Source organism: Neophocaena asiaeorientalis, unplaced genomic scaffold (assembly GCF_003031525.2).
Source record: "Neophocaena asiaeorientalis asiaeorientalis breed wild unplaced genomic scaffold, Neophocaena_asiaeorientalis_V1.1 scaffold39, whole genome shotgun sequence".
Lineage (NCBI taxonomy): Eukaryota > Metazoa > Chordata > Mammalia > Artiodactyla > Phocoenidae > Neophocaena > Neophocaena asiaeorientalis.
The window spans coordinates 2701939-2725193 of NW_020175670.1; the positions used below are offsets into that span (position 1 = coordinate 2701939).

A 23255-nucleotide genomic window follows, 5' to 3' on the forward strand; every position below is an offset into this window, starting at 1 on the left:
GCCCACCATGGGGAAGGGGGGGGGGGTACAAAAAAAAAAAAAAAAAAAAAAAATGGCAGTGAGTTTTTCTGGCAGATTGATTTGAATACACATCTTGTCACATTAACTATATTAAGAACAATATGACTATCCAATCATTAAGACTCTACCATCTATTTTCTCTCACTGAATCCAAATCATTTTCTCAGTGCTTTGTAACAGAATGAAGAATATTAAATTGAGTGGATATATTTTTTTAAAGAAAATAATTGTAAAATACTATGTTAAAGTGTGTAGGATCTAATTTTATACATATCATCATTGAATTAAAATATCTTCAACATAGGGTGTGTCTTCTGGTTCTCCATTTTTCTTGACATTATTAGAGGATGTAAAATTAAGAATATTTATTTAATTTGTATATATTAATGTATTAAGACCTCTGACCATTAGAGCTATTCTTTCCATCAAAAATCTATTGCTGAACCTAGAAGAATCAGATAGCTACAAAAATGTAATTTTTTTCATATTTTATTTTTTCACGGACTTTCTTTAGAAGTCATGTGAGACTACCAAGCCTTCTCAGTTTATAATGTACCTGGGGTTAAGAACAATGTCTCCAACGATGAAAACTGTTTAACAGGTATAATCCACAAAAAGTAAAAATTCTCCTGTCTTATCATAAAGCATCTAAGAGGTGATGAGGTTGGGGTTGGAGGGGGCAGTGTTACAATGTCCTCTCTGCTTTGGGAGAATGTTGTTGCTAGAGCTCTCTGTTCTCTGGCTCAAACAGGAAAGTGATTGAAGCTCTGAATCAGCATCATCAACACATTGTCTTTGTCATCATCGCAGTCATCATCATCATCACACAACCAATCCCACATGAAACTGGTCCTACATTTACTATGTACCAGTGCGTTGCATATATTACCATACTTAGCATTCACATTTCTGGTGTGAATTTCTGGTAGCCATTTTTCATACCTGCTATATAGACAGATTCACCAAGGTTCAGAGTATAAGTTGGGTAATTTTTTTTTTTTTTTGAGTTGGGTAATTTAACTCAAGTTTACACCTCTTGAGAGTATAACTGTCAGACTCTAATTTATACCCAGGTCTCTTTGATTTTCAATTCTAATTTTTTTCCATAATATATACCACAATTAACTACTTACTTTTAATCATAAAAGCTACTGCAAAGATGGGCTGGAGTCTCTGCAAAATAGATAATTCTGATATTGATAGATATAGATATTGATACTGGTAACACCCATGAATGACAAATGCCGATGAAAACTAGAGTAGGAAGCTCAATCCTAGAGATATCAAATTTCTAAAAATTCGTAAGGTAAGAAGAGAAATTGATGTATTTGAGAAGGGCAGAATTAAATAAAACATAGGAATGAACTAGTGATAGTGTTATAGAAAAGTAAAGACAACATTGACCTGAGGGCTCAAGCAAATAGTCGAGAGTGGGTAAAATTTTTATAAGTGAAATATCTGCCTGAGGTTTGACCCACATTTGTAAATTTTGTGGGAAATTCTAACAGCATATCACTGGTGCCTGGAAGATTAACCAAAAGATCCACCTGACTGCTATGATTCAGGCATATCTAATATGAAACGTGAGGCTTTCAGTTACATTGAAAATTACAATGACGATAGAGAGAGCCAACAGGGTCATGTGCATTTTTTTCTGAATTGTTCAGGCTTTTCTATACAGAATATAAAGTAGGTGTGGTGGCCAGATTGTGAGATATTGAACCATACGGTTTCAGGATATATTTCTCATGGTATTGGGAAATGCCAGTACGTGGAAGCTGCGATGGTCTTAAATGAAAAGTCAGAGTTATACTCACTATAGTGTCCTCTAAGCTAAAATCTATGAGGTCAAATTTAGAATGGACATTTAAATTTTATGTGGTAAAGCTTATTCCAAGAAATTTAGAAGGTAATTTATTTGGATTATTATTAGTTTTGTGTGTGTGTGGTACGCGGGCCTCTCACTGTTGTGGCCTCTCCCGCTCCGGACGCGCAGACTCAGCGGCCATGGATCACGGGCCCAGCGGCTCCGCGGCATGTGGGATCCTCCCGGACCGGCACGAACCCGTGTGTCCTGCATCAGCAGGCGGACTCTCAACCACTGCAGCACCAGGGAAGTCCCAATTTGGATTATTAAAATTGATTTCCAGGTTTAGTGCATGCTACTCCATGAATGTTTCTCTACATGACCTGTACAAAACACATTTTGATTTTAATTACAGTTTAAAATCTACCTTCCTTCTTCACCGGCTGTCACCACCTACCTGTATTGGCATTATAACATCGAAGAGAAAAAACTAGTGATTTGAGTCCTTTGTATCTTAAAATTATGTAATAGACTGTTATAAATATTTCATTTAGAACAGGTGCTCTACATTCTCAACTTACATTTTTATGGCTTCTTTTTTATTGAAATATAGTTGACTGTATTTGTTATTGACTAATTATGTTAGTTTCAGGTATACTACCTAATAATTTGACATTTGCATACATTAGAAGTGATCACCATGATAAGTCTAGTAACCATCTTGCCCATACAAAGTTATTACAATATTATTAACCATATTCCTTATGCTGCATATTACATCCCAATGACTTATTTATTATATAATTGGAGGTTTGTACCTCTTAATCCTCTTCACCTATTTTGTCCCACCTCACCCCCCTACCCTCTGGCAAGCATCTGTTTGTTCTCTGTATCTATGAGACTGTTTTCATTTTGCTTTGTTTTTTTTTTTTACATTTCACATTTAAGTGAGATCATGCAGTATTTGTCTTTCTCTGTGATTTATTTCACTTGTTATAGTACCCTCTAGGTCCGATCATGTTGTCCCAAAGGACAAGATCTCATTCTTTTTTTATGGCTAAGTAATATTACATTGTGTATATATACGACATTTTCTTCATCCATTCATCTACGATGGACACTTTAGGTTGCTTCCATATCTTGGCTATTTTAAATAATGCTGCAATGAACATTGATGTGTGTATTTTTTGAATTAGTGTTTTCTTTGGGTAAATATCACTTTTGTTTTTCATCCAATAAATATATATTAATTGTTCATATTCTAGTACAAAAGTTTGTGTTGGGTGCTTATGTTTTAAATCTGATTGGAAAGAAAAAGCTCAGGGTTAATTGTATCTGGAATTAGGAACATGAGAATAATGGCGTGTTACATATCTATAGAACTTTACAAATTACAAACTGCTCTCACAGTTGTTAAACTTCATTCTTTTAACACTTTTCAAAGTTTAATGTGTACAGGAAACACTTGGGGATTTTGTTAAGATGTCAGTTCTGATTCAGCAAGTCTGGACTTTAGTTTCTGCATTTCCTACAAGGTCCTGGGTGATACCAGTGTTGCTGGTTCACTTCCAGTAGTGAGGCAGTTTTCCCATTTGTCCCTCCTTTGCTGCCGGTGAGGTAACTGAGACTGGACAGGTTGAATGACTAAACCACAGTCACACGGTGGAACTGGTCAAGCCAGGAGCAGTTCATGAGAGGCTTGATTTAGACCAGTACCAGTTTCACCTCATGATAGAACTGAAATTGTGCTTCAGAGAGACCCTCTGAAAAGAGTTAGGAGAGAACATAGTACAAACTTATTAAGAAACATGTAGGGCTTCCCTGGTGGTGCAGTGGTTGAGAATCCGCCTGCCGATGCAGGGGACACGGGAAAAAAAAAAAAAAAAAAAAAAAAAAAAGAAATAAAATGGGAGAGGTGACTTTTTCTCAAAGTTTTCAGAATATTACCTACAAAACTTCATCTTTGCTAGAAATGCAATTAATTTGTGAATGACATTTTTGGTATCTACACGTTTTAAATAAGACAGATTTTAGAAGAAAAAATAGCAAAATGGTTTTCTATCTTGAAAAACAAAAAGTAGAGAATTTATCCTTAAAACTATTGAAACCCATTAATTAGCATAAGACCTTAAAGTAATATTTACTTCTCTGATGTAATGTTCCAAAAGGAACACTCTAGTTCTTATGGTACCTACGCAGTATCCAAACAGTTAGCAAGATTTTAAGAGAGATATTTCAGTGTCAATATGTAGATGGAAATACAAAAGCCCTGGGACCATAAGTGACTTGTACAATGTATCAACTAAGTGGCTATAGGATGGGGACGAGAACCCAGTTCTCTTTTTTCTTTACTCCTTAGCTGCCAGGGAGTGATGGGCGAACTCAGTTTCTACAGACAGTCAGTAATGAAGTAAATCTCAGAGCTCTCTGAAGATTAATGGATTTTCCAAAGTAACTTGTGGGTAGTTAAGATTAGACTGAATAAAAGCTGGAACTATTTCCCCTAGCTGAGTTCAGCCACATCTATTATTTGTTGAAGCTTAAAAGCAACTCTCAGGATGCCACTGATTATTTAGCAGCTTGATTCTCATGGTCTTTGCTAGCACAGAATAGTTAATGGAAGATCATCTAAATTTATTTTTAATGAGTTCTTACTATGCATAATAATATCAATGTATTTTATGGATGCCTTCCATGTGAAAATTGCTAGAAGCTAAGAGAAGAAACATGTAGTAGGGCCATATCATTGGATTTACCAGAGTATATATTAACAAAGTGGTCATGCAATTCTCAGTTGTGCAAAGATCTCTCTCTAATTCAAATATGTTTGCTGGAGTCAGAATAAGACATTTAGTAGATGTTAGGAAAACTCCTTTAAAGATAAGTCAATTACAACATGGTTGCCATTGTCATCAACAAATTTAGCAACTATGTGGTTTATTTTTATGTTGATGCTTCGTGCAGAGTGCCTTCTACAACCAATAAATCTATTTTTTATGTATTTGTATTTGAAAATGAAGACAATACATAGGACAGTTAAACATTAGTAAAACTGTTAAATTATTAGTTGATATGAGATAGTGGCATTACTTTATTTTCCTATAAAAGAAATATCCCTGAAGGAGTGTATAAATTGCCAATGAGCTTTCAAAATTAATATTTTAAAACTTAAAGTTACAAACTTTGGGGATTATAAATTGCTTAGACTAGTGTCTGAAGCAAAGCAAGTGTTCAGGAAATGATTACAGTTTGTAACAAATCATTAAATCTTCACAACGCCTATATGAATTACGACCTACTTTATTTACCGCTCCCCAACCCTGGCCCCATTCAACACATGAGGCTATCAAGGCATAGATATGCTGAGTAACTGCCCAAGATTGCACAGCTAAACAGCTAGGTAGTGGTGAAGCTGGCATGTGAGTACAGAAAGTCTGTCTCCGGAGACTGTGTTTTCTTAATTCCTACCTCTGTAAGTATTTAAATAAAATAATACTAATTATAATATTAATGATAATAATAAGTAACTTTATCTCAGACTCTTGTGTTCTTTCTGAGCCTTGATTATTTCACTGTATCCTTAGGGTTTGCTCTCAGCTCAAATATTTGTAAAATCTCTTGCAACCAGAGCTACTGTGGAGCACATTATGCAAACATTCTTTATCAACCTGGTGTATTAATTAGGAAATATTTTATTTGCCAGAAAAAGTAAAACAGAGACCTATAATTACGAGAAAATAGAAATGGTGAGGCTGAACTTAATGTGCTTAATACTTTACTTGGAAAAAATATTGGATTCTGAAACTAATATGTATGAAAAACGGATATAAACCAGACTAAATTTTAAATTGTTTTTCGATGAATTGCCCAAACTGTTAAGAGATATATCACAGCAAAAGTTGTGCTTGTGATTTCACTTCATATGGAGGTTGAACTTCTTCCTATAAAAAATAAGAAAGTCTTTTGACCCCTGACTTTGTATGCTTCACTTGTTTGAACTGCACTTTTATTTTCTCACAAATTAAAACCATATCTTTCAGCAAAGAGCCCATTAAAGGAACAAATCTTCCTTGAAAATGCTCTGAAACAGTCTTCATTTTCATTCTTGTGTAATTTTATTTACAAACTGAGAGGCAACTGGAGCATGTCAGAAACAGCTGATGAGTAGATGAAGTAATGACTTCTTACATAACAAGGTTAGTTTTCTCATTTGGAAGAATAAAGGGATGAAGAATATGAGGTGGTTAATTTCACTGTCAGAATACTTGTTACTCATGCATGGGAATCTTTCTGGAAAACAGCTTGCTTTAAAATGTTAAGATATTAGAAAGACAGGAGTATCATCCATGGCCATCCGTAGTAAATAACAAGTAGGGAGAAAAGTAACTAGACAAACAAATAGGGCATAAAGCTGAGGAAGAAAGACACAACCTGTTTTATACAAAAAAAAAAAAATAAGATTAGCTAAAATGTGAAAAATAAAATGGTGCTTAAGTTTTAAATTGTTTAGACAAATACAGTGAAGAGTGAAAGCAATTATCTCGGTAATTCAGGTCCCAAACCCTGTAAGTAAAATATATGGGAATAGGCCTGAGGTTTTTATATTCTGAGGGATTTAAGTAATCACTTTCATCAAATCAGACTGGTTTAATCGTAATTCTAAGCCCATAGAGGTTAAAGACATATCGCACAAAATAGAATCCTGTTTTTTTAGAAAAAATTAATCTAGGTGATAGACAGTTACTGAAACACACACACACACACGTGCGCACACACACACACACAAAATCATGTTTAATCGTAGTGTGATTGGTGCTATGCTGTTGTTCCTGAGGGTAAAAATGACCCAAAATATGAAGTGTCGAATGTTAAAAATATACAAAAGGCTCATCACACATAGAATATGCCCAGTTTACTCAATGAATCGAACACACATAACCCCAGAACAATATAAAGTTGTGAACATAGCAGAAGAAGCAATGGCATACAAGGGATATGCATTTCAAACTGAATACTTTAGAGCACATCTCCTGCCTGGCCATTTGCACAGTGGTTGCCTTGTTCACATTTGTTTTTCCTGTATATTTAGAGATTCTATTTTGAGAAGTTATGCCTTGGGTCTAGAGTTTTCCCACCTCACCAGTGTTTGAAGCAGATGAAATGTATATCTTATATCTCTACAAGTTTCTTTCTGCCCTGTTTTGGATGTCTCGTGCCATGTAACACTGGATTGATTATATACTGCATGAATTAAGGAGATGAAGATACACCTCCTTCTGTAGGGCTATTTATAAATATTTCTTAAGTATAGGGAGAGATTAAGATTTAAGCCAGCTGCTAATAACATTTGCAGGTATGGGACAAGAATATATACTATATGTATGAATATTTTAAATTGTATATCGAATTAGTAAATTATTAAATAAAACAGGTTTTACCTTTGTACTTTGACTAATATATTTTCATAAAAACTAGAATGCCAGGTTTCAATTTATAATTATTAGACGCCTCAGAGTTCTATTCTAGAAGATGGCAGTGCTAGGAGAGCTTGCCCTCACACCCTCCCCCCTACAGTTTTTGAACTATTCTCTTTACCTTGAATTCCTCCTGTATTTTCAGGGGCCTTACATACACACATCTGAGGTATCTCAGCTTATATATCCAAACTCTTTGCAACCCTCCAAAGAGGCAATTGTGGCTAGAGATCTGCATTGGCTATATTCAAACAGACAATTGTATTTAAAGTTCTTTCTTCCAGAATTGTAGAAATTTAGTTAAGCAACACTTAGAAATTCTTGCCTTAACCAAGATCATTCCTTCCATCCTACTTTTTTCTCATGCCTATGTAATCTGATTTTTTAAACAATTTTGTATGACAGCTTGACAGATGTATCACTGGATGGAGAAAATCAAGTTCAGGGATGTCAAGTGAGTTGCCTAAAATCAGTTAGTATTGTAAAGCCAGCCTCAAATTGGACCATTCAGATTCCAAACCCTTACACTTAAAAAGAGAATAAATTGGTAAACTGTTAAGCAATCACACATTCAGAAATGTTAACAATTCTTACGTTAAGAAAATAATATATTTACCAAAAGTCTCCAAGGGGAAACCAGTATCAATATTGGACATTAGCAGAAGAATCTTTATTCCTAAAATACTATTGGGGACAATTATCCAGCCTAAGGGGCAATTGAAGGAATAGTTAATTAAGCAAACTTTGAAAGATATTTATGATGAATATTTATTACTCAATTTTAAGATTGCACACTAGGTATTGTCTACTACATATATCCGTTGTCAATATTTTATGACTATGCTGAAATGTCTCAGGAGCACTTGGGAAAAAATGAGAATGAAATTGTTTTCTGAGAGTTAAACTTTGAAGTCAACACATACTAGGTCAGCTCAGAGATATACAAAGTTGCCCTAAAGAGAAATACCAACTTCTTGAATTACAAGACTAAATTTAATTTAATTTCATATAGTAAAATATCAAAAGAAAGAATATGCCCTTAAGAAAGGATTTAGTCAGAAAATGAAGTATAGAAAAGAGAGGGTCCCAGAATTGATTTGACTGTGTCAATTTGAATATGGTCTAGAGAAGAAGGTGCCTTTTTCAACAAACTTTGAATATTCCTATCTCATTGGACAAGCCATCCCTAAAGTGAATATGTATACATCAGGCTGTCTTATCCTTCCATTCCATTGTTATCTCATTTATCTACCTCTCTTCATTTTAACTCAGTATTCTCTAGACCTTCTCTGATAAAGATTTTGTTTCCTGTATAGAACAGTCTCTATAGCTGATTATGCCTGCTGGGGTGATATAGATCATGTGATGATGATTTTTTGTTGTTGTTATATATCAACCAGGAGGCATTCTAGTGTGTGTAAAGGGACTATTAATTCTTCTCTCAGACTTATTTCTTATGAACAGAACACTGATATTTTTTACAATATTCCCAACAAGCAAAAAACACATTTTCCAATCTCTCTTGCAGGATGCTAAGGCTGGGAAAACAGAAAAATCAAAGGATTTTAGGACAATGGTAATATGGAGTTGTCACACCTTTCCTGGACTACTACTTACCTCTGAGCACTTTGTTATGTGAAAAAATAAAGTGAAACAGCTATATCCTTTGGACAAGCCACTGTAGAGTCTCTGTTGCCTACACTCAAATACAAACCTGAGTGACGCAGTGAATCTTACAGTAAGCCTTTGGAAGACTGTTGTCATAAAGATGAGGATGGCAGATTAATTAATTAAATCAGCAAAAGATAATCGAGTACATACTGTATACAAGGTTCATGGTGGGAAATTGTGCATAAAACAGCCTTGATCCTGATCTAATCGCTCATACAGTAAAAAATAGGGGTTAAAGAGAGGACAGAAAGTGAGAATAAAAAGTACAAGTAAAACAGGTATTATGATAAATTCTTTGAAGGAAATCGGTACAGAGTGAAGTGATAGGCAAAACAGGGTAGGAAGTGTTTACCCAGGGAGGTTGATGAAGGCTGCTGTGAGCACATGGCACTTTTGGAACACAAATGGAAGAAATGGAGCATGGGCATTGCAAGGAGCAGATTCTAGGCATGAAGAACAGCATGTGCAGATCCATTTGGAAATGCCATTTTGTGAGGCCCCTGGTTCCACTATCAGGCTTCTCCTGTCACTCTAATCTTGTCCTTTTGCTTGCCTTCTTAAAATGTCTTAAACAAGGTACATTAGAAGAGAGGAGGTATTGATGGGCTTTTCTTAGAATCAGGAATAATGGATTTTGTTTCATTTCTCTCTCTTCCATTCTTCCAGTCACCATTGCATAGGGATTTATTATAGATTCAATAACCTTGGCTCCATTTTCTCACACACAACTGCTGCTTTACTGTTGTGCATCCAGTCTTTCAATTGCAAAACTTTTCCTGAAAATGAATTCTAGCAGAGTTTTCTAAGGCTGTAATTATGCTTCCAAAATAAAAAGACTTTATTGGGTGAGGTCTATTTTTCAGTGATTCTCTCTACACCACCAAAATGTATGAAGCCTTATTTCATAATATTTACAGGGAAAAGGTAACAGTGACTAGGCATAGCTATATATCTGAATCATAACATGTATTCTTATAATTTAAGGCAATACCAGAATCTAAAGTGGATTTCTACTGAAGAAAATTCTGAAATATCCTTTTCTAAGTGCCTTTTAAAAAAACCTAGTTGCAAATAAAAAATTCCCTCCAGATCTGGGGTGCCCAAACATTTTCACAAAGGGATCGTTTTCATTATGTGAAATTGTATATGAAAGGATAGACATAAAATATAGGAGCGGATAAGAGTAACTTGCTGCAGGACTTGATGCTTTATGGGAACAGGGCATAGAAGTGTCATTCTCTACTGGTCCACTTCTCATTGGAAATATCATTGAGACACAGGGAGAACGTGAAGAATATAGGATTGATTTTACAAACAGCTATACTTTTCAAATTTCAGGTCCATCAGTTTTTGGCATTGTGTAAACCTTTGCAAGTTACTGTTCTTATACTTGATTTTCTCATCTCTGAGAGGAATTAAATAATAGATCTTCAATTTGAAGTGAGAATTTAACTAGAAATTTATCTATAAGAAGATCATGGCACAGGGGTGCATTATCTCTATTATTTTATTTTATTTTTTTAATTTATTTTTTGCTTTTGAATCAGTATATTAAGGAGACATTCATACATTTCAAGAATTGCTTAAATTCTGATATCCAGATTTAAGCTTGTGAACATATGACTTTAAACATACAATTAAAGCTATTCATAATTTGCTATTCTACCAACATTAAATTACATTTACTTTGGAGCATAAGTTAAATGGTTTAAAGTAAGCCTGTAACATACCTGCAAAACACCTTCCTAACTCATACATGCAAATTACTTCTCATTACTCTAACCTCTAAGTTACCCTGCTCCAGAAGTGACTACTCTAAGGCTTACTGTGGTCCAAAGAGAAGGAAGAAAAAAAGAAAGTAACCAGGACCAATAGCTAGATATATTAAAAAAAAGATGGCACAGCAGAAGGGAATGCAATCCTACAAGTGCAAGCCCTCAAGAAGCAGCATGTTATGTGATAAACCCCTTCTTTAGAAAGGTATCCTTTCTATCACTGATACCACAGGCTAAATTATATAGCATGCCATCTTCAAGTAACAGTTGAGGCAATAGAATAAATGCAGAGGCATCACAATGAATCCCACTTAATACCACTGTACAGACCAACACTTCTACAAATTCTTTGTCTGACTGCCAGTTAAATACAATTTTAACTTCATAGCTTATCAATTAAGGGTCGTACACTGAAGCCAATACATATACCTGGCATTTCAGTCTAAGCTATTCCATGTACATAGCTGAAATCAATTACAAAGTATGGCCTAACAACTGCTAGGAGAAATTTTTTAAAGTAGTTTTTACAAGTATTAAACTTATCTTGCACACTGAAGTCATCATACAGGGCAAAGTCAGAGCTTTTATATTTGAGTTTATTCTTCATTTAACTTTTAAAACACTACTATAGTTGAATATTAAAACAAACAATAGCAAGTAGTGAGCATATTATGATTATAGTCCTTCACTCAGTCACTACTGCAAATAAAATGCCAGCAGTGAGTGTTATTCACTGGCCCCATTAGGAGGTCTGACAGTGAGCACCAACCCGAGGATGATGTTCATCATCCCCATATGCTTCTCCATTGTAATGGCGCCGTCTTTCCTGATTTGGATCGAAGTCCACTAGTTCTACCTGGTCCATTTCATCAGTCTCTTCTACTTCCTTCCTCTCAGGTAGGAGTTTTTCCAGCAAAGAGAGTTTATCCAGGGAGAGAAAGCCATTCTCAGGAAAGTTTACCTTAAATTCAATGATTAGGCGACCCTTTTCATATGGTCTACGGTAAATTGGCATGCCTTTATTTAGCACACACTTGATATCTCCATGCTTGACAATCTGACCTGGATGAGAAGTGATGACTATGGTTCGGTTGTCAAGAGTAGATTTTGGCTTTTGGAAGCCATACAATGCCTCAACCAGCTGTATGTCCAGACACATGAAAATGTCTTCTCCTCATCGAGTAAAAACAGCATGGTCCTTCTGATCTAAAACGATGATAATATCTCCTGGCTCCAGTCCTGGTTCTTGGTCTCCTTCACCATGGACTGTTATCTTCTGGCCATCTTTCATGCCTTTGTCAATATGAACTTCTAGAATTTTCTTCCCTCCAACTATCTTTCTTCCGTTGCAGCTTTTACATCTATCTTTAGGACTGATCCGCTCCCCATGGCCCTGGCACTCCATGCAGACAGACTGAATTTGCTGAACCATTCCAGGTCCTATCTGATGAATTCTTATTTGCATTCCAGTACCTCGGCAATTGGGACAGAACTCTACTGCTCCTTTCTTATCACCTCGGCCTTCACATTTGTCACAAATCACATTCTTTTGCAGAACTAGTTTTCTTGTTGCACCATTATATAAATCTTCTAAGGTTACTGTGAGTTGATGCACGACATTTTTACCTCTCCTTTCTCTGCATCCCAGGCCTCCTCCTCCAAAACACATATCGAAGATGTCCAGGGAGCCAAAACCACCACCTGCTCCACCTTCTTTAATTGCCTGCTCTCCTCCTTTGTCATCTAATTCCCTTTTCTTTGCATCAGAGAGCACTTCGTAAGCTTCAGAAATCTGTTTAAACTTCTCTCCTTCATTTGGATTCTTATCAGGGTGGTACTTCAAGGCCAGTTTCCTGTAATTTCAATTCTTCTTGGGTGGCATTGGGTTTGACCCCCAAAACATCATAATAAGTTGGTTATTTCACCATTTCCTACAGCCGGTGAGAGGGCCGATGCCGGTGTGGGGGAGCGGAAAGGAGCGCGTTGCCTTGCGCAGCTCGGGCAGCCGCCGCTCCTCCGCTTTTTCACCGAGCGTTCTGGAAAGTTCTGCCTAGAGCGCCGCAGATGTCGTCTTTTGTAGCCGCTATTATTTTAAATTTAAAAATTGACTCTGTAGTCACAACATCTTTCCCTGCAACTCTCTCACTCCATGTTTTTACACTATCATGCATTTTTAACCACAAAGGTATGCAGTCCCTAAATCCTCTACGTTTTCTCCATATCAGTCACCTCCTATTTTTACTTCCTTCCTATTCATCTTAAGCATTGTGGTCAAATTTCAGTTAGTGTTTTGCAAATCTCCTGGTTCTTTACTGGGTAAAACCCTGACTCTGGATAAATCTAGCTGTGTGCTAGATTTATCTGCACCCTTATTCAGAGTGCTGAAAGCTGTTATAGAAAATTACAAACTGAAACTTGTACTAAAAGAGTGGTGCCCACCCTCAGTTGGATCCTTAATGCTTCCTCAGTAGTTCATTGTTATTTGAGTTCTTCTCTCTTCATTATCTATGGCAGCTATTCCAACCCTCTCTGAATTTCCAGGGCTAGCTAACACATAACACACATTCCCAGCTGATTCCTCACATAGAAACTAAAAGTAATAAGGATGAAAACCTTTGTGACTTACTGCTATCGATTTCTAGACTGTATCCACACTGCTCTTCCCTCCTCTCCTGTCTACCATCTTATATAAAGTGAATTCTTCCATCTCTACTCAGGATTCTACTCTTTTCTGCCTGTTCAAGGACACATTTCATAAATTATACCCCCTCCTTTCCTTTTTCTTTCTTCAAATAAAACGTCTTTCTGTTTCAAAGTTTTTTTCACTGGATTTTAAAGATGATGTATTCACTTTAATCTTAAAAAGGAAAAGCAACCATAAACATAAACCATAACCATAAAGAAGCAAACATGAGTCCACAATTTAATCATACTTTCCTGGTCACACACTCACCTATATCTCTCCTCTCCCTTACAATCAAACACCAGGAAGTGTATGTGTATCTATTTCTTCAAATCTCAATCATTCCCCAAGCTACTGCTCTCTGCCCTCTTTCCCCACTATTCTACTTAACCTACTATCTACAAGGTAACCAATGACCTCCTTGTTTCTATGTCTAGAGCCACTTTTCCCCCACATCTCACTTGAATTCTCAGCAGTATTTAGCAATATTGATTATTACTTCTTGTAAAACTTTCTTCTTTGGAGTTTCATGTACCAGATGACAGCTTGAGCACCAGAATCTAGCTCACTTATTTCAAAAGCTTTTATAAATCAGTCAGAAATTTCACAAAAACAGAAGCTAAAATACAGTTACAACAATAACAAGAAATAATTTATGTCAGTAATGAATCAGAAATTTCATAAAGTTGGGATATAGAAAGAGGATAGCATAAGATAAATGTAGAATATCCTGTAGGTATCAGGGATAAGCAAGGACTTCCCAAGGAAGTCCAGAGATGCTCCAGGTTCAGAGTCAACAAATTCAAAGACCACTGGGAATCAACCAGATAATTTATTAAGTAAACACCTTTAGAATACCTGAGACAGATGACTTTCTTCCCCCTTCCTATTGTAAACTAAGTATCTAACAACTGGTATTTTTAACATAAAGATAAGTACTGGAATTTCTTTCTTAAACACAGAAAGTGATCTACCTGAGCACAGTTACTAGTGTGCATTGAGGATGAGAAAGAAGTATCATGGAGCTTAAGGATACCCTAGACAAGGAGTTGCCAAACTTTTCTTAACCAAAAGACTTGATAGTAAGTCAAGTCTTTCAGGCCATATAATCTGTTGCAACTACTCAGTTCTGTCTTGGCATGAAAGCAACCATAAATAGTACCTAAACCAATGAGCATGGCTGAGTTCCATTAAAATCGTGTTATTTGTGTCAACCTCTGCTCTAGATCCACAAAAGACCAAGGAGAGAAATGAAAAGAAATATAGTTTCATCAAGTAGTAAAACGACTGTCTCCACTGCCAAATTGCTTACTCCTTCCTCTGGCAGTGTAGATGTCTGACGTCCTGTTTCTTATCTGTGCAGCCTATAGGAAGATTACCTGTTGACATGCCCAAATATTTATACTGACAATTGCAGTTGATCTTCCAGTTGAAGAGAGCTATCACCTAGAAGAGACATATATAACTGGTGAGAAAAAGATTTAAGCCACTATACTAGCTAAGATAGTATTTCACTTATACTTATGAATGAACATGTGACATCTGAAAAAAAATTAACATCACCAAAGAGAAGAGAAGGACCAAGATAAACTAAAAGAAAAATCAGCTCTGGAGGATTAGAGATAATTCAGAGAATGAAAGAAAACTTAAAGTTAAATGTAATTGTCCTTATTAAGATTTAGGTGTAAATTAAACTACTCGAATGATTATTTATAAATTATAAAAATGACTGTGGAAATAAAAAAAAGACAAAGTCTGAGTGGTAAAAATGAACATAGTTAAGGTGTACTGGTGGAAGAAATTATCTTAAAAAAGAGCAACAAATCATCCAGGAAAAAAATCAGGAAATCTGACAGAGTTTAGACAAAAAAGAAACAGATGAAAATTATGAGGATAATTAAGAAAAGTAAATCAGAAAAGCCCAGTGCATGTCTAAAAGGAATTTTAGAGGGAGAATAGAGAGACACTGATTTGCCTTATCTGATGTTCTGAATACATGGGTAAAAAGTTTTTAATTACTAAGCGAGATGAATGAAAAGAACCAAAAGAGCAAAACTTTAGAATATCAGGGTTAAAAAGAAAATCCTAAACTTACCCAAAAAGAAATGAGACAAAGCAATTATGTTAATATATGTTGATTTCAAAGAATTGGCACTCAGAAAGACATCAGACTTCTCATGAAAAACATCAGAACCTAGAACAATGGCTTTCCAAGTCTGAGGGAAAATGTTGTGAAACTAGAGTTCTGTATCTGAATATATTATTGATCAAATGTGAAGTTAAAATACATACTTTTGCAGGAGTAGAATGACTCAGAAATTTCACTATACATATTTACTTTGTGAAAAACAAAATCACTGGAGGAAGTATTCTGGGAAATAAAAAGAAAAACCTCCACCGAAAATGGGGGCAGGGAGGGCAATATGGAATACAAAAATACTTATAAAGAAGTTGGAAAGGCAGCTACAAACAATAGTTAAAATAACATAATCTTACATCACTATGAGTTCGATCCCACATTTTGAGTCTATGGTATATAAAGTTTACATAATCATATATTAAATTCTGTACAGTGGTTAAACATTTTTAGTATTAAGCTATAGAAATAAAGAAAATTACTTTTAGAATTTATATTTACAGAAGAGAATGCAAAAGTTAGGCACCTAAAATAATTTATGCCAAAATTTTTTGAGAAATGGAAGAAAAGCTAAGTAGCTAATTTTCTCTTTTTGTAATTCAAGGGAAAATAAATGATATTAAAAATGATAAGTAACTCAAGAAAAATAGATTACAATCTGTTACATAAATAAATAAAAAATGCAAACCCTAGAAGAAATTAAAATTATTAACTAACAAAGATTTAGATGTAGAGGGGAAGAGAAATGAGAGGTTGCAAAAATTTCCTAAATTTTTCATCTTTTATAGGTGAGGAGTAATAGAAATCTAAAGTTGGTGGATTATAAAATACAATTTTAAATGTAATACTTGGCAACAACCTCCAGGTAGCCTAAAAAACTAACAGGGGTCAATTCTGTAGTAGAGAAGGAAGATTTTAAGGTTTTAGTTTTATTTTTTATTACTTTTTTCATAGTGTCCTTGAATTATTTCTATTACAGGCATTTAAATATAAAATTTAAATGGTTTACTCATGATATATTCATACAATGGAATATGATGTCATTAAAAAGAATAGCATACATCTCTATGAACTGATAGTGAAATATATCCACAATCTAATAAATAAAATAAGTTACAAGGTATAGAATACAATCCCTAGTGTATAAATATGGGTATAGGTGTATGTATTTATATATATATATATATATATGAATGTCTGGTGAATGTCTGGTGTAATGAACGTCTGGTGTAATGCACACCAAAGGCTTCAGAGGATTGAGATTGCATTGGTGAAGGAAACAGGACTTACTTCTTACTTAATGCACACTTCACTGCTTGGATCAGGTTATAAGGAACATATAACTTATGTAATTAAGAAAATAAAAGCTATTACTTGACTTCCACGACATTGCATTTTTTCTTACTACTTTTCTGTCCATTCTTTCTCATACTGCTTCATATCTCAGATATATTCTGCTGGTTACAAATCTGAATTAACCACCCAGATATCTTCTGGAACTTCAGCCTAATATATCTTAACTACCAGCAGCTGCATCTACATGTATGTCTCACATCATCTGAGACACACATTTCCAAAATAGAATGTACAATCTTTGTGCTTTACCTCACCAACCCAAAGCAACCGGTACTGTTGTCTAGTTTGCCTTTCTTTATTATGAATGAGAACTCCATCCCACCGGGTGCCCAAGCTAGACCTTGGTATGACATCACTAATTCTCCATCTTCACGACTGATATATCCAATCAAACACTAGATCCTATCCATTTAATCTTCTGCTCTCTTGAATTTATAAATTTTTCTTTCTTCTACAACCCAGTTTGATTTAGGCCAAAATGCTTACCATATTTTACATGACCATTTTTATCTCACCATTGGTTTATTTCATCAGCCCTATCTATCTCTCATGACTCCTTCCTTGTTCGTTCTGTTTCGTGAAGGAGAAGCTACCTTTATTTCCCTAACTTTGGCAGGTTTCCTTGCAGGCTTTTGCAGGTGTTGTTTCTGTATTGGAATTTCTTTCCTCACATCTCTGCCAGGCGAACAACTGATATACTTTTCAGGTCAGAAATTAGATATTTGTTCCAAAGGATCCTGTGTCTATCCCTCTTTGTCTCATAGGTATTTATTTATCTACACCTCCTAGTAAGGTATCATCATATCTTCATTACCTAAACCAGTGCCTGGTAAACTATAAACAATAACAATTTTGTATTAAATGGATTAATCAATGATATATGTCATTCTTCTAGACAGAATCTGACTTACAGATGGAACAAATAAATGACAGACCAACTCATTGCTAAGGATTAACAAGGAGGAGAAAATTTTCATTGAGGAGTTTATTGTGAGCTAGGAAATACTGTTGATTCAAATTAAACAAAGTACCAAATTAGAGACCAATTTCATTTAAGATTATAGGTACCCTACCAAGGCCAAATGACCGACCTGCTTCAGGATATTTGTAGCCCAGGGGCCGGCCACATGACCACATGGCCATCATGTTTATTATGACCTGCTGTAACTCTAGAGATATATCTCTCTCTGTTGGTGTGCTCACTTAAATGCTTTTTAACTCACATGCACCAAATGGTGCTCACCCCACATTTGATGCCACTGATGCACAGAGATTGGGGGAGCACACACTAAGAAGGTGTTACCATTCACTGATTGGAGCTCATGGGCAGGTCACAGATACATATGTCTCCAGTTTTCTTAGAATTCTGCAGAAAGTATGCTTGGGTTAGGCATAGCTGTGCACACCACAGCACTGTGTTACAAGAAAGTGACCCACCATCCTGCTGCTCTCATTTTATGTGAGATGAGTCTGAAAGTGACCTCAAAACTGGGAGAAAACAGTCTGAGTTTGGATATATAGTCTGAAACAGAATATGAGGGAGTGAGAATGCCAGCTGCCTGCCAAGTGGAGGCTTTGGGTAAAAATGAAGATTTTGCATAGCACCCCTTGTTGGGAGAGGAGGAAAACCCTGGTCCCAGCTGGCTCATTACCAGGCAAATTCAGGAGAGTATCTGGATTATTCATTGAACAAACCTGTTTGTCTTCCCACAAACATTATTGCATATACAGAATAGCAACAATAAGCAAAAGAATCAAATAATGAGTTCTATGCTGTGTGTGTATAGAAACACATATTTATGCATAAAGAAAGTTGTGAAGGAATGCATAGCAAACTTCAGTCTTAAAGGTGGCAGAGGATAGGGTATAAGAATGCTTTCTTCATGCATCTACGTAATTTTTTTTTCTTTTCTTTTTTTATTGGAGTATAATTGTTTTACAGTGTTGTGTTAGTTTCTGCTGCACAGCAAAGTGAATCAGCTATATGTATACCTATATCCCCTTCCTCGTGGACTTCCCTCCCACCCCGCCATACATCCCACCCATCTAGGTCATCACAGAGCACTGAGCTGTACTCCCTGTGCTATACAGCAGGTTCCCACTAGCTATCAGTTTTACACATAGTAGTGTATATATGTCAATCCTAATCTCCCAATTCATCCCACCCTCTCATTCCCCCTCTGTGTCCACATGTCCATTCTCTATGTCTGCGTCTCTATTCCTGCCCTGCAAATAGCTTTATCTGTACCATTTTTCTAGATTCCACATAAATGTGTTAATATATGATATTTGATTTTCTCTTTCTGACTTACTTCACTCTGTATGACAGACTCTAGGTCCATCCACATCTACAAATGTCCCAATTTCGTTCCTTTCTAAGGCTGAGTAATATGCCATTGTATAATATGTACCACATCTTCTTTATCCATTCCTCTGTCGATGGACATTTAGGTTGCTTCCATGTCCTGGCTACTGTAAATAGTGCTGTGATGAACATTGGGTACATGTATCCTTTTGAATTATGGTTTGCTCAGGATATATGACCAGTAGTGGGTTTGCTGGGTCATATGGTAGTTCTATTTTGAGTGTTTTTAGGGAACCGCCATACTATTCTCCATAGTGGCTGTGTTGATTTACATTCCCACCAGTAGTGCAAGAGGGTTCCCTTTTCTCCACACCCTCTCCATCATTTATTGTTTGTAGATATTTTGATGATGGCCATTCTGACTGGTGTGAGGTGATACCTCATTGTAGTTTCAATTTGCATTTCTCTAGTAATTAGTGATGTTGAGCATCTTTTCATGTGCCTCTTGGCCATTTGTATGTCTTCTTTGGAGAAGTGTCTATTTATGCCTTCTGCCCATTTTTTGATTGGGTTGTTTGTCTTTTTTATATTCAGCTGCATGAGCTGTTTGTATGTTTTGGAAATTAATCCTTCATCAGTTGCTTCATTTGCAAATATTTTCTCCCATTCTGAGGGTTGTCTTTTCATCTTGTTTATGCTTTCCTTTGCTGTGCAAAAGGTTTTAAGTTTAACTTCACTTTCTAGGTGCATCAAAATGCACTTAGGAGTTAGTTCTATAGTCATATGTAGTTGTGTCTTCTCTATTGCTATTTTTTTTTTAGATTTTATACCTTAGATAATTTTCATTTACTATTACATTAAAAAATGAGTGAACCATTAAAAGGAGAAAAAGACATAATCAATATTAACCATATGTATTTAATGTACCCTAAAAAAATAACCAATCATTGATCTCCAGTGATTCAAGTCCTGACTTGAATGGCCTTTCTGTTTGCAAATGCAATTAGAAAGTCTAGTCAGTTCAATTTAATAGTCCCATCAAGTGAGTTATCTGGCTTAGAACACCCCCGCCACTTGTTGAGAACCTAAATGTATATTGAAAAACAAAGATAAATAAAATACCCCCTCCACTCTCAAAGAGCTCCCAAAGAGCAAAATATGTCATTTGAAAAATCTCTGGAGAACATTTTCCAACATTTAACTACTTCAAAATCTGAAAATATACCTCTCCCCACAGTCACATTTTATCTAACTTTAAAAATTACAAATCAAGACACCTGAAATTCAAAAGAGAAGTGGATTTTGGAACTGAGAGGGGAAAGTGATAAGAGAATAATTATGGCCCTTTATCTCTGATAGGATCCGTGTGGGCACTCCGGTTATAATCACAGGTCTCCTTCAGTTTCTTCACTTAGATCAGCCCAGTTAAGTATCCTTTGTGATGATGACGTGAGATTACATAATGACAATGAGGAAACCAAGAAGAATAAAAATATAGTATTCAGCTTTTAAAATTCAAGTTAGGGGTTTAGAGATGCAAATAAATTATTTTGGTCTTTTGCAAGAAGAATAAAAATATAGTATTCAGCTTTTAAAATTCAAGTTAGGGGTTTAGAGATGCAAATAAATTATTTTGGTCTTTTGCAAGAAGAATAAAAATATAGTATTCAGCTTTTAAAATTCAAGTTAGGGGTTTAGAGATGCAAATAAATTATTTTGGTCTTTTGTTTTGCAGATTCTGAATTACTTGCATTTCAGTTTCATACCATAAAGCACATTCGTTTTTTTATCCCCTCCCTTTGGATTTGCTTGGTAATGCCATGGTTTGTTGAATGTTAAATACTGTATGTTTTCTCTTGGGTCCCAGCATTGTAATGAGAGGCTTTCCATCTGACTGGCAAAGGGGATGGTGTTCCTAGTGTCCATTGCGATGAACATACTATGGTATTTGTTGGTGACCCTTGGATTTCAAAATCTAACTTCTTTGAAATAAAGCCAAAGTGGGTAGCTTTATTTGCTATATGTAAATATGGTTTGAGGTTGAATGAGTAATTTTCATTTTCATTTGACTGATTTGGATGCAACGTATAGACAGGAAGATTATCTACCTTTGTGGTGAAAGAAGCTCCTCCTATTAACATGGAAAATTATTTGGAGATTGCTGGTAACACTATGTAAGATAGGAAATAACGGAGAGAAAGGGAGCTTATTGTAGATATTGTCTTTATTGTCATTTAAGATGTGAATATAAAATACTTCTGAAAATTTTGGAGGAGGAAAATGATGGAGAAAGGATATTCGAACTAAAGGCTATTCATGTCTGTAATTTAAAAGATTGGTTGGAACATTATTTATGGAAGAATTTGAAGCCCTAACTGGATCTTAGAAAATTATTTACCTTAAGAGAAATCACCAAGCCTGAAATTCAGACTATATGAAAATAATATAAAGGATTCAACATTTATCTCTTCATATTTTATTTAAGAAAACTTTGTGTTGTAGTGAATGTTATTTGATAGTCTGCATTTTTTATTGATTAGTATATTACTTTACGTTTAAATTGCAAGCCACGTTTCATTATTTTTATCTTTCACTTTGTAAGGAAGAGGCCCTAAGCATTACACGCGATATGAGCATAAATGTAAGCATATTTACTTTCCTTTAATAGTATATTTAATCCTTGTAAACATCACAACCTTCTCAAAACATGCATCCATGATTTCAAACTAAACTACATACATAATGAACTATTGTAATATCAAATCATATGTATATTGAACAAAGAATGGATCAAATTCCATATTGTTTTTCCTACTTACTCTTTTTCAATTTATGTATTACTCTTTCTGCTGGGTTATGATTAGTATACAATCTATTAAACCAGAAAAATGAGATTTACGTAATTTTCTTAATGAACTGTCTGAATTTGGAACGTGTTTTACTTTTTTAGAGGAAAAGAAGAGGTTTTGTTGTAATTTGATCTCTACCATGGGCATAGATTAAGCGCTTAACTAGCACTTGTCGATTGATTGATTAAATGATTGATTGATTGATTAAATGATTGATTGTACTACACTAATATCAGTTTGAAAACTTTGTTGCCATATCCAGACATGAGACATCACATACACTTAAATGTTCTCTTTTTCATCTTGACCCGTAGAAGGTTTTATTTAATTTATAAATGTAGATCACTGAATTATATATAAAGGAGCACCTGCATATAATGGGACAATTTTGTATCTACATATAATAGCAATTAAATATGAAAAACATACAAGGGATGTATTTCAGTATATAGAAATAAGCAATAGTGACTATAACAGTTGGCTGTATTCGCATATTTGTAAGTTGCTTAAGGAAGTGATATTAACCTTTTTGTAATTAATAAATCTGTCTTCTGTCTGGGTCTCTTTAAACTATTATACACTGAGCTTCTACACTATTTTAATATTATGATTTTTGACTAAAGATTTTTATTTAGGTACATAGATTTATGAGTGATCAGACTGCATTGTGAAAAAATTTCTGTACACTCTGTGGCCTATTTAATAATAATTTCTACTTTACTCATCATGTCAGTTGATATAATGAAAAGCAGCTTGAATCAGAATGTTTTCTCTTAGGGTTAGAAATTTAATTATGCAATTAATTGGAAAATAAGTTACAGTGGAAATAATCTTGTGTTATACCCAGTGTTCTATTATTTTTTTATATAAAGGTTCACATTGTGTTTGTAATCTGACATAACAATGATGGTATATTGACCTTCAATAAGTATGTGTCATTAGACAAAACATTGAAAATATATACATCTAGTATTGCAGTATTTTCTAAAAATGATATTCCTCTTGAAAATAATAATGCATAAACAAATATAGGATGACTTCACAATGTGAAAGTGTTTGGGCATTTCCCATAATATAACAAACAGATCAGTTTTAAACAACAGATATAGATGAGCTGGCTTAATTCTAACTCTGTAAGCTTGATTAATTCTGGGCACGATTGCAAAGAAAGTATGTG

General features: G+C 35.0%; 1 protein-coding gene and 1 pseudogene across 1 annotated transcript in view; one reads left to right on the top strand and one right to left on the bottom strand.

The window, feature by feature from the left end:
- The window catches only part of KCTD8 (potassium channel tetramerization domain containing 8), a 254994-nt gene that overhangs the window by 134487 nt on the left and 97252 nt on the right, over positions 1–23255 (top strand). The gene's annotated exons all lie outside the window — the stretch shown is intronic.
- Positions 11491–12676, bottom strand: LOC112390669 (dnaJ homolog subfamily A member 1 pseudogene; annotated as a pseudogene).